At 35.5% G+C, this 16,024-nt stretch overlaps 1 protein-coding gene across 7 annotated transcripts in view; it reads right to left on the bottom strand.

The window, feature by feature from the left end:
* The window catches only part of LOC129573597 (maternal protein pumilio-like), a 190,465-nt gene that overhangs the window by 10,073 nt on the left and 164,368 nt on the right, over positions 1 to 16,024 (bottom strand). The window lies entirely within an intron of this gene.

The following is a 16,024-nucleotide window of genomic DNA, read 5'->3' on the forward strand; positions in this document are numbered from 1 at the left end:
TCCCAATCTCAGCTATCTGTCATTGACTGAAATTATTATTGTACATTAGCACGCGAATACGGAACGATTGTCACCTCGCTGAACAATGTGGCGGCCATAGTGAAACAGCGATTCGCCTTATGCACGATCATCACACATGTTGGACGTGGCGAAAACGGTCCAAATGAGAAATAGATTTGGTAACACGAAGAGCCAACATAATCAAATATGATTTTTCATCGGAATTAATGATGTTGTTGGTCGATTCGAAACAAGGTTCAAATAACCGCTTAGGCTTTCATAATTATTATCCACTTGTATTGCGGTGGATTTTGCACCGCAATGAATTCAACGTTCTTCGCGTTGAATTGACGAACTTTGACAATGGGGCTCATTGAATGAGCCGAAAGAAAAATACTCGGCGAAATTGAGCTCATGTGAATTCTAGGGGGTAGACACAACATTTAAAACTTGAATCTTTTTAGATCTTTTCAAATCTGTAGGAATCTCAAATCTCGAGCAAATTCAAATACTTTTGAATCTCTATGAATCCTTATGAATCTTCTCAAATCAAAATGGCTGACTTGTCAAAAAGGTCAAACAAATCAGTAAGATTTTTACAAATCTCTTCAAATCCCTTCAAATCTCAATGAATCTTCACGAATCTGAACACCTCTACACAAAATCAATTAAGTATTTTGAAAAACGATCGTATCTCAGATCTTGTGTCTATCCCCTAGTGTGAATTCCATTGAATTGCTCGGAAATCAGTTTGCCGCTGAATGCAAAGTGATGGCGTTGCTACAAAAATTCTGGATCGCTGGTATAATTACATTTTGGGTATTATTTTGTGATTTGTGTAGCACAAATTATGATATATTATAAAACAGACGTACAAATTATTCGTCTTGTTTTCGACTGTTGCTTTGTTCAATTATTCGCACGGAAATTATTATTCAAAACAAGTGTTGAAAAGGCTGACGGAATGGATGGAGAGAAAGAGAGAGAGAGAAAAAAATCATAATGATACTTGAGTTTAATGGACGCCGTGGCGCATCGCTCGCTGATTGCGAGTCGAAGTTCAAAAGCCCGCAAGAATCAATGAAAGTAATCAGCCATCAAGTTGTTCATGTTACATGTTGCAATAAGAACAGCATCTTTGGAAAAGTACAAAAGTTTATTGAACGCCCCTTCAATCACTTGCGCTGTTAAGAGTGGGATAAAAAAAAACTTTTACCTTTTCAAAATGGATTTGCACAAAGTGAGTGTGCGACTGTAATTGAATCGTTGCAATAGATGTTTCGTTCCTGATTCGAAGCCATTTTATGCATATTTTCATAACGATCATCATTTGAGTAAGGTAATTTGCCTGCAACTATAATCGATTTTCTAGCTTAATTCAACCTTGTGGCAAACGATGCCATTTCTCTTTTACCATATGCTCCAATTTTCTCTTTCGTCAAATGCATTGCCGCACTCGATGTAACGTAATTCAATTTTTTTACTGTTTTGTACGTTACAACGGTACAGAAAAAAAACATATCCACGTTCATTTCAAGAAAAATGAGCAAATTGGTTCACAGGAACGAGGGAAAAAACGAAGTAAACGTTATATTGAATCTGACATGGCATTTTACCGGGGAAAATATTACTTTGTTATTCAAAGACCTGCACTTCTGAATAATTCAATTGTTAATATTATGAAAAGCGATCATTTGAAAAATTCAACACACAAATTATGTTTAAAACATGTGTAACAAAATTCCAGAATAAATTGAATTTCACGAGAAAATCAACAAACAATTCCTGTTCTCATTCTCAAAAGGGTTTGCAACGGACAAAAAATAGTTTCGAATTTTCATTGCAAACATCTGTGCAACTATTCAAGTGAGTTGCAAATAAATGCATGGGATTATCGCAACTTAAACTATGAATTTTAATGGGCTATTCTTCTTATTTTAGATTTCATCGATAGTAAATATTCGGGGCAAATGATTACAATGTTCGGATGCAACGAAAAAAAAGCCCGAACTGCACACAAAATACCGTAGTTGAATGTTGTTGTACGGAAGTTGCGAGGATAAAATCCATTAGCGTTGCTCAGAACGTCTACAATGCGTACAACGTTAGCAAAGTTCCGTTGTTTGCGATAGCCGTCTGTGATTACATGTAAATTAATTAATGAATAATTGTTTCACTGCAAATAGTTAGTGACTTTTGATCGTACAAAAAAAAAGTTGTGTGCAAAAAATCATGTATTTTTCACGCTGCAGAGAATGCACCATTTAATTGCACTTAAAAGTTAACAATTGTATCGTCGAAAAATGACGTTGTAAACGCGTTGTCGGTAAGATATTTTGCAACTTATTTTTGATGAAAAACTATTGTAAATATTTTATCGAAAGTTTGGAATTTAAAAACAAACTAAACCTTTTATTCATAAAATTAGTAGATAATTACTATTGGACAAGGTTTCTGAGGTTTATTGCTCGTGTGCATACACACACACACATACATACAGTAAAATTTGCCTTATCTAAAATGCATTAAATCATCTCAAGCAACGGGAGCTAGCCGCCCAATGCATAGAAAGTTCAGCCGGTGTACAAGTTATGAATCACAACAAATTTGCGTTAATTGCATTCAGAAGCTAAACGAACTTCAAGCGATAGCAACGAAGTTTAAACAGCTCGAAACATTTCCGTTGCAACGGGCGTGTGTACAGTAAGAACAGTTTTAAATGCGCTTTACGTGCTACTCATAAATTCATGGAACGAACACGCTAAATAACTTGCATACCAAATACAAAAACGGTATGCAGAATATCCCTTAGCCAAAATGGCCAGTGTTGATATGGGCATTTATTGATAATGATACCCATTCGAGAAAGGTCGAGACCAGTTTATAGGACGCTCATAGTTAAACAGTGCACATGGTTTTTGTGGTCGCTTTTTGCATTGGTTTCAACGTTTCAATCCGTTGAAGATACGGAATGCATGGCATGGTCATTTTCGTAAACGAAAATATGGAGATTTTGGTATTTAGAATTCTCTCTATCTCTCTTTCCCCATTACCTTCCCCATTCTCTTTCTCCTTCTCTCACTTTCTCTGTCTCTCTCTGGAATAACCAGTTCGCATTTATTTTCAGATAGAAGCAGCACTGCTCTTTGAGTCGTATTGCATGTTTTATTGGTCATGATGTAATCGTATTTGTGATCAAATGCAACTTGTTGAGCTTCTTACTGTTTGTCGACCTTAAACTTTCATCACATCAAAGCGTATCATGGAAAATCAAATTTATTTCATGCGAAATGATCTTAAATAAATGAAGTGTCTGGCAAAATATATCCAAGGCATTTTCAATTGAAACACGTGATACGGCGTGTGGATGACCACGACGACAAACTTTGTTCGCCCTCGGTGGTGGTTGGTCGAGTGCACGTGTACGAGCAAACGAAATCAAATATTGGTTGAAAAAACGTGCAGAGCATTGAAGTTGCTAGCTATGTACTTTATTTGTTTACAATACAATCGCTTCATTTGTTTTCGTTGTTAAAGATTCAAAAAAACGACAGTGCGATGTAAAAATGAAAAATGAAAAATGAGACAAATAAAAACAGAACACGAAAAAAATAAATTTAACATTCATTATCTTAGTTCTTTTTCTCCTCTGCACTTGATTAAAGAATACACAAACATTGGAAACATTCGATTGCATAGTGTTTGATTTGAAAACCGTTGAATTTGAATTCTGCTTTGACGTTCGTTGGTACACTTGACTCACATTGTTTTCATATTTAAATTGAAAACATACACGTTTCATTGTTATCCTGCATTGGAATTAAATTAAAGTGGCATTGAATGAGTGAATATTTTGATCGTTTCATCCGCTTTTGCAATTGTTTTACTTTTATACTTGACGCACCAAGCGAAAGAGAGGAAAAGCATTAGAAATAGGGAGAGAAAGAGACAGAAAGAGAAATAATTACATATTGCTGTCGAGCAACATGAGCGAAAAATGATATTAAGGTCGATAGATTGCATTCGAAAGGATTTATTGGAACAGCTCAAATGAATTGATTCGTATCGTATTTTAAATGAATCATGAATCAATATAAGTTTTTACTGGTGCTGGTTGTGTTGGATGAAAAATTGACAACAATAGTGTGTTCTAATCAAGTCAAACCCACCGAACATGGCACATTACAATATAAATGAGAAATTGCACGGCATCAGATTTAATTGAATGATATTGGACGAGCTCACTGAGCTTGGGTGAATGTCATTAATTTCAATCGTGCACTTTTGTCAACAATACATTCAATTCGAGCGGGTGGTTTATCATGCATCGTGGTCATAACAAAATTTCTATAAAGTTTACCATTCACATTTAATTTAGATGATTTAAAAAAAACTCATCTGTTGTGTAAATCACCTAGAATACATAGAAACTATAGAATTCCGAATACTCGGTTGGCGTTTATTATTAGAAATGAAGGGATTTTTCAATTAATATATAAATATGTGTGAAATTCAATTAAATTTCCATTCACATGAAAATTCTTTCTTCTGTTCATGACACAATTCATACCTCACATCATTTTATCACATAAAATTGAAAGTGTATTGGGGGCGCTTTTGTGTTCGAGGTAATAGCCAGCTCAAATCAATATTGTGTTTGGCATGTGTTTTTTGATACGTTAACAAATAAACAAATGGGTCGCTGAGCATAAAAATGGGAATACAGATCTGTTACAGCAACAACCGAACATAAAATATTGTTCCCTAAAAACGTTACATGAATTTCTATCCAACGCGAGTGTAACATTAGCTAATACTGTTTCTAATGCAACTCATGTTACACTCGCGTTAGATTGAAATTCATGTAACGTTTTTAGGGAACAATATTTTATGTTCAGTTGTTGCTGTAACAGATCTGTATTCCCATTTTTATGCTCAGCGACACAAATGGATAAAAGCCACCAACAACAAAAAAACGAAATCAATCGCATCGATGTGAATTCAATGTGTTGGAGCTGGTTGTTGACCTCTTTCAAAAGGAAAGATGCTTGGAAAAACGCTTTTCGAGCACACGAACGCGGGCTATATGGTATCTGATGTAATAAAAGCCTCTGTTGAAATTGATCCACAACAGAGTAGGTTGTATTCATCAACAACAAAGTAACATGCTCTCATCCCATTCGTTGTTGTCGCCGACGACGATGACAATGACGGCGATGGCAGCAGCATCAGCGGTCCGTTCGCTTCTGTTCTAAATTGTACATCCTGTATGATTGGAACAACAATAGCCCTGAGTGACAGTTTTTTTTTCCTTTCTTTTCTCTTTGTACGATGTCTGTGCTATAATAACTATTGGATTGTTACTTCTTGAATGAGAAAATATGGTTTTGTGACTGAAACTCGGGTGGGTTTTAAAGTGATTTCAAGAGAAGATTTCCAACAAAGTGCTCACTCTGCAGGCATAACAACAACAGACAACTGCGTAAATATCATTGATAAATGCCAAGTCCAACTGATAAAAAAAAACACCCCACAACAGGATCAACTAAACTGATCACAACAGGGATTTTCTTTTTCTTTTTTTCATCGACATCCTCCCCACCACCATCTAACGGAAGTGTTATTGTAAAACAGCCGACCGAATATAACAGATGATAAAGATAGTATTATATCGACTGTGGATGATATTTTCGTTTTCATTTTCAAGAAAAGTCTATCTGGTGTGGAGCGAGGCAAAGAAAACTCGGTTGAATATTTTGCGCATTATGCAAATGCATGCCGAATTGCAACCCAACATCAAAGGCTATATTCGCTAAAGGATTCATGTGATGGATTTGTTTGAAGATTATTCATGCTTGAAAATACATCGAACTCCTTTTTTTCATCTCCATTTTGTCGGCTTAAAAACGAAGTACGAATCCCTTCGAATAGAACACAAACCATCCGTTTTGTACATACATCGGTATTTTCACATTTTAATCGGGCTTCTCGTACACAAGAAATGTATTTATTACGTGAAGTAGAAATTCCAGTTCAACAAACAATTGGTGCAAATTCTATTCGTTTTCCGAATGAATCCATTGATTTTACACTGTAGTCGAAGGCTCACTGGTTCAACCGTGCATTGGTGGATGTCATTGAAATTGATTTCGGTGAAAAACAGCTGTGTAGCAGTGGAACTGATATTGAGGATGCTATCAAATAGGGATTCATTTTGCTCCAGCTGAGAATTATCGATTATTCAATCATTTCTGGATCGAAATTGAATGGTTCGATACAAAAGGTTAGACACGAATTCATACTCGACAAACACTCGCCGATACTAGAATCTACTCAGTGCTACTCGGTTCCATTTGGTTCAGTGTAATGTGTATACTGTCGAAGAATTGTCAGCGTCTACTGAGTGTTTTGAGTATTAGTTTCGAGTTTACATTTAAAATACATAGATGTACTCGGTACTACTCGGTGCAAAATGAGACAAATTCGTCAAAACTTGTACGTTGAAAAACTGCGTCCACCCCCTTGGTTCGATAGCTTAATCGAATTCAATGCTTTTCAAGGAATTTTCAGTATTAATTAAATTCACGTAAGTTTAGTTGTTGACATGGTATTGATACGATTTCCAAGAACATGTGAAATGGTTTGTTTGTGTTAGCTACACTACAAAGAGATTTTCTGAGAAACAAACTTTGGATTTTTAATATCAAATACATCTTCAAATTATCGACGGTAGGTCGAATAAACCTTTTATTTGGGAAAACTCATCGAAAGTTTATTATAAAATGATTCAATTAGTTTGAGTGAACAACAATTTTTTTTCCCGGAATGAAGGTCGACGAGTAATTAAATATTGAGTATCTATTGGGCAATGGGAGAATTGCGAAGCACTTGATGAACGGAGAAAGTTTAAATAGGTAAGATGTGATTGTGAATGTATTGCGTCACACAGGTAGCACAAGTCGATAGTAGAGAAATCAATTAAATGTTCCCGATGAGGAATAAAAAGAACGTCAAGAAATGAAAATTATTCAGCGATACGATAGCCATGGCAACAGTTTCTGAGTACCGTTCAGAACGTCGAATGCAGCCTGCGATGCATATTTAATTAAATTCGAAGAAACTGTTGCTGAAACAAAATTGTGAGTGATTTTCCATTGATGCTAGTTAAATTGCGTTTTACACTTGCCAATGTCGTTTTCTCATTTTCCTTACGTTCAAGTTACCTAAGACGGTTGAAAACCACTCAAATGTTTCTTAAATCCCATCCAATTAGATTGGTTTGACGAGTGAAAAGCAAATAGCTTTGACTTGAGTATGAGCACATTGCAATTACTACAATTTTGATACGTTCTGTCGTTATGCCATCGTAACAAACTTCTTTCAACTATTTGATTGAATTTCTAAATACTTTATCTCTTGTGCAATGTCCCAGAAGCGAGCACCTCTGCGTGTACGCTTGATTTCCCCAAAGATGTTTGAAACATTTTCTTTCCCTTTTTCCATACTTTCGAATCGTCGTAATTCAATATTTAGGAGATTAAAGACAACTTTGAATGACATATCAATTTTTGCATGTAAATTATGCGAGGGATTTCAAAAGGAAATGCCAGTCTGAGCCTGTCATTTGGTTCACAACAGCGTGCACTCCTTTCAAAACGGAATGGGATTCTCAGAATTGTAACGATTTCAACTGAACTGAAATAGAGAAGGACACTGGATCGATAGGCAATTTTCCTCTTGACAAAATTCACCAACTTCACGAATTCGTCCGTATTCGCCGGATGAAATGAAATGATATTGTAATTTGTATCATTTTCGATTGTGCAGTTTATTTTTTTGGGGTTTTCATTCAATAAAGGCATCGGGTATCATGACCTTCAACACAATGCGGTTCATTTATTTGTTCAATACAAAATACGCATTTTCTTTTTTCGGAGATCGGACGAGTTGCTGACGCAAAAGATTACAGTACATTTGTTGTATTACATTCAAAATTAACCATTTCGTCCCAAATTATTTTCACGTTTCACAGAAGGTCTGTAATTTCAGTCGATCCACATGATTAGATGTGATTTGCGAGGGTTTAACACATAACGCAGACACATCAATTGCAATGAAAAATAACGTCTCATTTCACGCTGACAGAAACTAATTTCGCAATGAAATGACATCTTTACTTCAAATATTAAAGCTCGGTCGCTGCTACATTTTTCTCTTCTCCGCTTTCGTGTCATAATCGTGGCTCTTTTGTTCATCAAAATATAAAAATCATCAGCTTGATTGTGTGAAGCGTAAAAGGAATTGGCGGGCGATGTGAATCAACGAAAACGTGTTGATTCCTTTTGGTTATCTTAAGCGTCGAAAACCCAATTAAACCGTTTTTTTTTCTCCTTTTACGAGCTACACTGTCTCTTTTGAGTTTTTCTTTCGTGCAATGACACAATGTAACAAAGGGAAATTTGAGCATGACGTACGCTCACCGGGGAGATTTGAAAGGAGTATGATATGATCGAGCTGAGGTGTGAGTGAGAAGCAAAAGAAAAAAAAACGCAATAAACTGAAATCTAGGGATTGTATTTGAGTCGGCCTTTTTTTCTGCAAAAAGAACATGATATGGCACCAACTTGATACCACCAAGCAAAACTAGGTTTCTCGACTAACTTTGTATTGTAATTGTCTTTGTATCGTTTTTTTTTTCTTCAGATTAGACACAAAAAAAGAATGACAAAGGCACACAACGTATACGGTCATTTAAAGTGAAAAAGGAACAGAGTGAAATGCCCCGAGAAAAGAAGAGGCGATCGCCACGTCATTTCAAAGGGAGAAAAAGAAGTGAATGAAAACTGCGTCGCAAAGGCAAACTCAAGCGCAAGAAGAAAAACCGAAGAAGAAGAAGAAGAAAGAAACGGTTGCGTTCCATGTTGACGATGTAATTGAACTTATAATAAAAACTGAGATGCACAGATAACTTTCATACCACATCAAATCAATGACAACAAAACCGGACAGAATGTCACTTTTGTTCTGAAACAACGTCGCTATGTCTTTTGAAGAGTATACAAACGTTTCATTATATCGAGAACAACTATTTTTGTCTCGACGAACAAAACGCGAACGAATGAAACGAACGAAGTTTCAAATAACAAATTTTTCCCGTTATTTCCAACATCATTTAACACTTTGCAATGGCACAGCCACTTCGCGAGTCGGTTAACTTTTGTCACGTTTTTGAATAAATGATGAAAGTTTTGAAACGCTTTTTGTCTTCACTAGTTTTTTTTGTGTTCGTTCAGTTTGCTCGCTGAACTCTATCAATGGATAAAAATGCCATTGGATGGAAGGTGTATTAACATAGTTTGTGAACGAAGACGCGACAAAATTGGTCGCTGGTATTTCATAATATTGCGCTAGTTCATTTTCTTCGACGTATTTTCTCAGGTATTTCTTGTCAGGGTTCTTTTTCACTCTTGTGATACGAGAAAAGAATGAAGACTATAAAAGAAAGTTTGCGTGAGAGAGAACAACGATTTCTAAGAAAAAGAATGAAGAATTCTGGTGAAAAATGAATCGAATCTGTTGCAGGATCATACGAATTTCCGTGGCAAAGTAATTGAATGTTTGCAACATTATTCACAAGAAAAGTGATTTCATGCATATTTTCTCTTTCAGGTCGCATTTGCATTCTAATTTAACAAGTATTTAGAAGAGTGAAAAAGCACGAAACACCATCACAATCAGAATGGAAAAATGGAAATATCGATATCGCCATTTATATGGGTTTGAAGCAACTTGCGATTGAAACTTTGTGTGTGTATAGCGTGACTATGTACGTACACGCTGTCATTTTGAACTGATTTATTTTTCGCCATTCGCTCAAATGTGTGATTACTTTTGAGCTGGGGAGTATTTATTTTCATGCGACATTCGCCAATTTATTCCATTCAACCATGTGTGTGATTGTCAATCGAGGGAGGGGGTAGAAAAATTTCATTCTTTCGTTCATTCTATGCTATTTTGAGACGTTTCGACGGAAGGCTTACTGAAGCGATTGCTTCGAATGTATGAAAATAAAACTCCATATTTGTATCAAATATAATAAATCAAACAAAAAAGAACCCATTTCAGTCTGGATTGCTTGCGCTGGTGGTGGTAGTGGTGGGTGTTTTTTTTTTCTTCGCCCTCCACTTTCTCCATTTAGTCTGCCACAAATAACAGTTCATGACACTTTTTCGCAATTATAGCGACACTGTTGGTTTCGGCGTTTGCACGTATGCCAATGCATATATGAAACACGGTACCACGGATCCGCATCACAGTCGACGGGCTTTTATTTTACTCGCAAGATTTATGTGTCTGTATGCCATTCTCTTTGAAACGGATTGCGAACAAAGGAGAGAAAAGAAAAACAATAGCCACAATTGGTGTCTGACGCTTCATGAAACAATGTATGCAGCGGTGGTTGTTACCTATGCGCCTAGTTTTCATCGTTGCCATCGTAAAAATGTGGAACATTTTATGGTCGGGAGAAAATTTCGATTTTATTGCAATAAATGAACACTTTGTATGCACGCATAATATCGACGCCACCTTGGATTATGAATCGTGTCACATGGGATTACCCAAGCAAAAGAATTTCAACTTAAAACTTTGTAACGAAAAGTTTTCTACATTTTAATTCATGCCACACTCGCGTGTGTCAGTCATGAGTTTACACGGATATGACTCAATCGGTTCGAAATTCCGACTCTAAAGAGAGTTTGAGACGATGTTTTTTTTGTAACGAAATAAGCGGATTTATTACAAAACCATCATCATCGTCGGAAAAACATCATGAGTGGCAAGGAAAATAGTTTCAAGAAATTGCTGGTTCTGAGAATTTATTTACATTTCCTTGCAATAGCAGCGCTTTGCCTTGAATTCAAGCGGAAAAACTAACGATGTTGAATACTTTTCATTCAATTTGTTCAATATTGCTTGTACCAAGGGATGAATCCCATAAAGTGATCATTTTCTAATCGTTTGAACACAGAATTCAGGTTAAGTGTAAAAAAAACCAGGAAGAGCTTTCATATCGTTTTTATTTAAAACGCAAACAGGCGCAGTTGCTGCTTGCACATTTTATTTAGAGCAATCCTAGAAGCCGTAAGTCGTAAGCTTCTTCGAAATTTTTCAAAATGGACGAGGAATAACGTTCTTAATTGATTTATTGAACGTTTTAAATTGAAAATTAATCGCATTATACAGAGTCTGTAACTTACAGACCATGTAACAATCTATCGGATTACTTTAAATTAGCTCCGGACGCATCAAACCTTTTAATGAAGTGACGAACGCTGCCAATTTACGGAAACACTTACCTGAAAAATGAAGAGAAATAGATTATGGTAATTAATGTGCACTCAAATCAGATTATTTGTACTAATTTGCTAGAAGTATAAGTTTGAACAAAAAATCCGGGGGTGCTCTTGGGGCAAAAAGACCAAAAATCACGAAAAATCAAAGTGGTCCGATTTCGATGAAAATTGGTACACGGGATAAGTGAGAAAACAGAAGAACTTTGGCACTAAAACTGGTCCGAACTGGTCCAAAATGTCAAAATAAATTTTTAAACTTCCAAGAGCACCCCCGGATTTTTTTTCAAAATAAGTGTTTTTTAGGGCAAGCTATCACTTGGTAAACTGGAATCACCATTTCATGGGAAAAAAGCACGCTACGGGCCTGAGTATCGAACTATAAAGTCTTAACCAAAAAGTTGATGTGCTCTGCTAAATCGCTAATGGATGAAACATGGGCTTATATACTTAAAGTACGAACCACTCAAAATGAGCAATGGCCAATTGTTTGTTAGATAACAGCTTAGAAAAGTGATCATTTTGCCATAGAACATATTCATTTCAATTGTGAACACATTTTTTTGAAATCTAAATTCGTTCAATTTCTGATGATCTGCGAGTTCATTATTTCTCAGCTCAGAACACTTCGGCTTCACACCAATCAAGGTAATCGAAAATTAACAGGCTCAGTTTAGTATTGAATCATCTAGTAATTTTTACATCAAACAAAAAGTGATTTAATGTGTCTATTTCATGATTTCGAGTGATTTTTTTGTTTTGTTATTTCAGGTATAATAAACATTGGCTTTGGACTTCGATCCAGATAAAATGCAAAGACTAGGTTACTGAGTTGAATGAGTGTTCTAAAATTATGAATACATTTTTTGACGATTTGATCGTTTGCGTCTGTTGATTTTTGTACTTGAGAACTCTGATAATAATGATGATGTGCATTGGATTGGCGTCGTTTATATGGCTGTTTTCGACAATGTGCTGCATTTCAATGAACAGTGAACGAATTCGATACGACTTACGTCTCTTGTGTGTAGGTCCACAAAGGATATGGTGATACGGATTAATAAAGCCCGAAATGAATCAAACGCAGTACTTGCAATTCATAATGATACGAAATTCAACGAACGCTAATGACGAGTATTATCCGAATTTCGCGTTTAATATGATAAAAGTTATGCCTCTGGCATTGATTTTGAAAAGCAACTCGTACGATAAGTACAGCAAACCATTAACAGTACATAAAGTTCCCCGATAGAACTTCCATTCACAAAGAACTGAAGCGCAGCATCGAACTACAAAATCGTAACCTGATTCCTAGTATGCAGTTAAGAAGTTTGCACACTATTTACTGTGCTGAGCACAATATGCTCTGCTCAAAATTACCTGACGAAAATTAATCGTAAGCTTTGATCAAAAGTTTTTGATTCAAACTCCAAACTAATAATCGATGGCTTTCACTTGATCACGTCTGTTATTTCGTTTTAACTTTTCACTAGCAGAAACTATGTTGACGTCATTGGTTATGCTGTCACCATGTATGAAGTGTCTCTCCATGACCCAATAGTTGGGAAATTCAATTTGCGAATGAAGGAACGATGCGAAAGTGCAGTTATGGAAGCGAGGTAACTATTAACTGCACTGACATTTTTTTTGAACTAAGGTTTGGAAAGTAACGACATTTTTGTTCGACAGTGGAGTCTCACAAAGGCTTATCGATTTTCAAACATTCACACTAAATCCAATGACGAAGTAAGGATGCATTTCAAAAGCATACTTTTTACAAAATTTTGAATCAATGAAATTGCTCATTAAAGATTCCTTCACAGGAATTGAATGAAATAGCCGAAAATGTCAAACAAAAACATTTTGTTTTAATGACAATTGTTCTGAAGCTTTCCAATAATGGAACATCGTAAAAAAATTGCCAACGCTATAATGTATTTATTTTCTGGATCGATAGATGTGATGGAGGACGCACAAATCTTCCAAAATTCAGAACTAATCGATGAATTCTATAAATTGCACTTCAAAATGTATGAAGCCTGAACCCATATGGTTTTATCATCAACTCACTCGGTTGCCGTTCCTTCAATTTGACTAAAAAAAACATTTTTTTAAAATGAATTTTAAAATGTGTTGAAATCTGACTGTTTCAGGCGTATTGTTACACAAATATATTCGAAAAGAAAAGTGACCTTATCGATTTGCCCAAGGGAATGTATGTGTATCTTTACTTTATCGCTGCTTTATGTTATACGTGGAATTTTTCGATAAATGTACATACCAAATGTGTTCGACATGCAACAAATTGTGATAAAATTTACTTTAATTTTGATAAATTGGCAATACAATGGAATCCAACCGCCTGCAAAAACCATTTCTCGAGCCTACATCATTCTGATGAAGCAATGCACACGTTTCTTATCACATGACTCACGTGTATTGAAGGAATGGTGGCGGTTTATCTTATCGAATTCTAAAGAAATGACGAATGTGTTAAAGTTGGTTCTATTTTTGAATTCTTATCTCTCTGAGTGAAATTACCATTTTTCTTTCCATCTGTTCTAGCGATAATGCCATTCCCGAGTTGACACATTTTCTCGAAATCGCCCGAAAATAGCAATCCATACATATTTGCGAACATTTTAGCCATGCAAAACAAGTATGTTTTATATTGTTAAGAAAGATACTTTCGAAATTTTCGAAGATTCGCATTAACCCAATTACATTTCAAAACACAGGACAAGATTGATGAACTGTTGAAAACTGTTGTGCAATTGGAAGAAATGGTTGGAAATGCTGAATATTTTTTTCAAAAATTCATACTTCAGCAAAAGCAATTATTTTACGGATCAAATAGCCACTTATTATGTAGTTTATTACAAATCGAAATCCATTTAACATTTCTGCCCATTTCGACCTTCGTTCCACAGAAATTCGACACACTTCGTGCAACATTTTTTGATATAATGCTTATTTACGATTGAGAATATTTTATGCTTTATAGAAATGTCGACTTTTAGTACGAAAAAGATCTTGAAACTCCAAATAGAATTTTTGTGTAGAGTTTTGCAAAATTGGTATTTAAAAAATGATTTATGAGGTTCTAAATGGAGGAGAAACTTTGAAGCAGAAGCATCCACACCACATATATGTGGGAAAATTGGGTCACGCGTGGATTCAAGGAGGAATCAGCCGAATTATTCGCTAATCGGCGTAACGACAGAATCACTCAATTAGAATCGAATTTCGGCAAATAATAATGTTGACAACCAGATATTCTATCGAATCCAATGAAATTCCATTTCAACCGAATGAATAAATAAAAACAAAATCACTGAAATCGATCATTTAATTTCCGCATTAAATTTTGATAAGAGTATCTGACATATGATGACGAATCGCTGGTAATTTACCGATAACTAATCGATATATATCAATCGATTGATATCAACATCATGCACATCATTTCGAAATGAAAAACGGAATTTCTATTCTATTGATAAAAATCTCATAAAAGACCAATCACATTCATCGCTCTTCGGGTGGGAAATAGGGATATCGTTTGCAATGAATAGCTGAATAGCGCTGTTTTGGTTTCAATGGACTATACTGGTATTGAGCATGTTTGTATTTTTCATTGAAAAAAACAATTCTGAAATCATTATATAATCAATCACCGAATGTAGCTTTTGAACAATAACGATTGATGCGTTCTGGTTATTGGTTTCGAAAAGGGAACAACCCAATTCCAACCGAATTATTTAATTGGCAGCAAAAAAAACTCTCTATTTGATACATTTCGGAAAAAAACTGAATTTGATTTACCCTCGAAGACCACGAAACAGCATAAAATCGTTGGATCGATATCTTTAAATTCGTTTACAGATTTAAAACGAACCAACAATTGCATTCATGCGGTGCATCTGCGTTGACTTACCATGGAAATGGCAACGGAAAATCCTTTTTAATCACAATTTCCAAATGCGGTATTTTTGTGTAATGAAACCAAATGCGCTAATTAAATGAAAGTTTTCGCGAAAAATTTCGCAATTTGATGTTCATGTCAGCGCTTTTTTCCCTCATATCACTTCCAATTTGATTAATGAATCTCAGTCAGTCTTCGGGCGGAATTCCATTTGTTTTCATTTGTTTTTTTACGCCGTGTTTTTTTTTTCCATACTCATCAACATTGGATCCTTTTATCCAATTGCAAAAATTGCGCGTTTCGCATTTAGGATTTTGGGCCATTGTTAATTCGTTAATTAGAAAATGCATGTGAAAACATGAGCGTATCTTGTTTTTTAGAGATAGTTCAAAAGGCCGGGAAAAAAACAATCGTGCGTTTAGTTAATTTTTCATTGAATTACCAAGTTTTCCACGAAATGAATGCGCTAAACATGAATGATATGGCGTTCATGACCACACACACACAAATTGGACACAGGGAGCGGAGGCTCATAGGAGTCATTTTGGCATATTTGTGCGTTTTGAATCACACCACTGGGACTCTAAAATAGAACACGAACATTTTGATGATAGCGTTGGTGGCAGTTAGTGGTCGTTTGAATGTAATACGATTTAATATTCAAAATGAATATTCGAAAACGGTATATTTGCCCATGTCAGCCCATTGCAAATAAATTCACATCGACACTAATCATCAATAGCGAGAC

This window comes from Sitodiplosis mosellana, unplaced genomic scaffold, assembly GCF_009176505.1.
Source record: "Sitodiplosis mosellana isolate CC-2019 unplaced genomic scaffold, AAFC_SMos_1.0 Smas_scaffold_1, whole genome shotgun sequence".
NCBI classification, from domain to species: domain Eukaryota; kingdom Metazoa; phylum Arthropoda; class Insecta; order Diptera; family Cecidomyiidae; genus Sitodiplosis; species Sitodiplosis mosellana.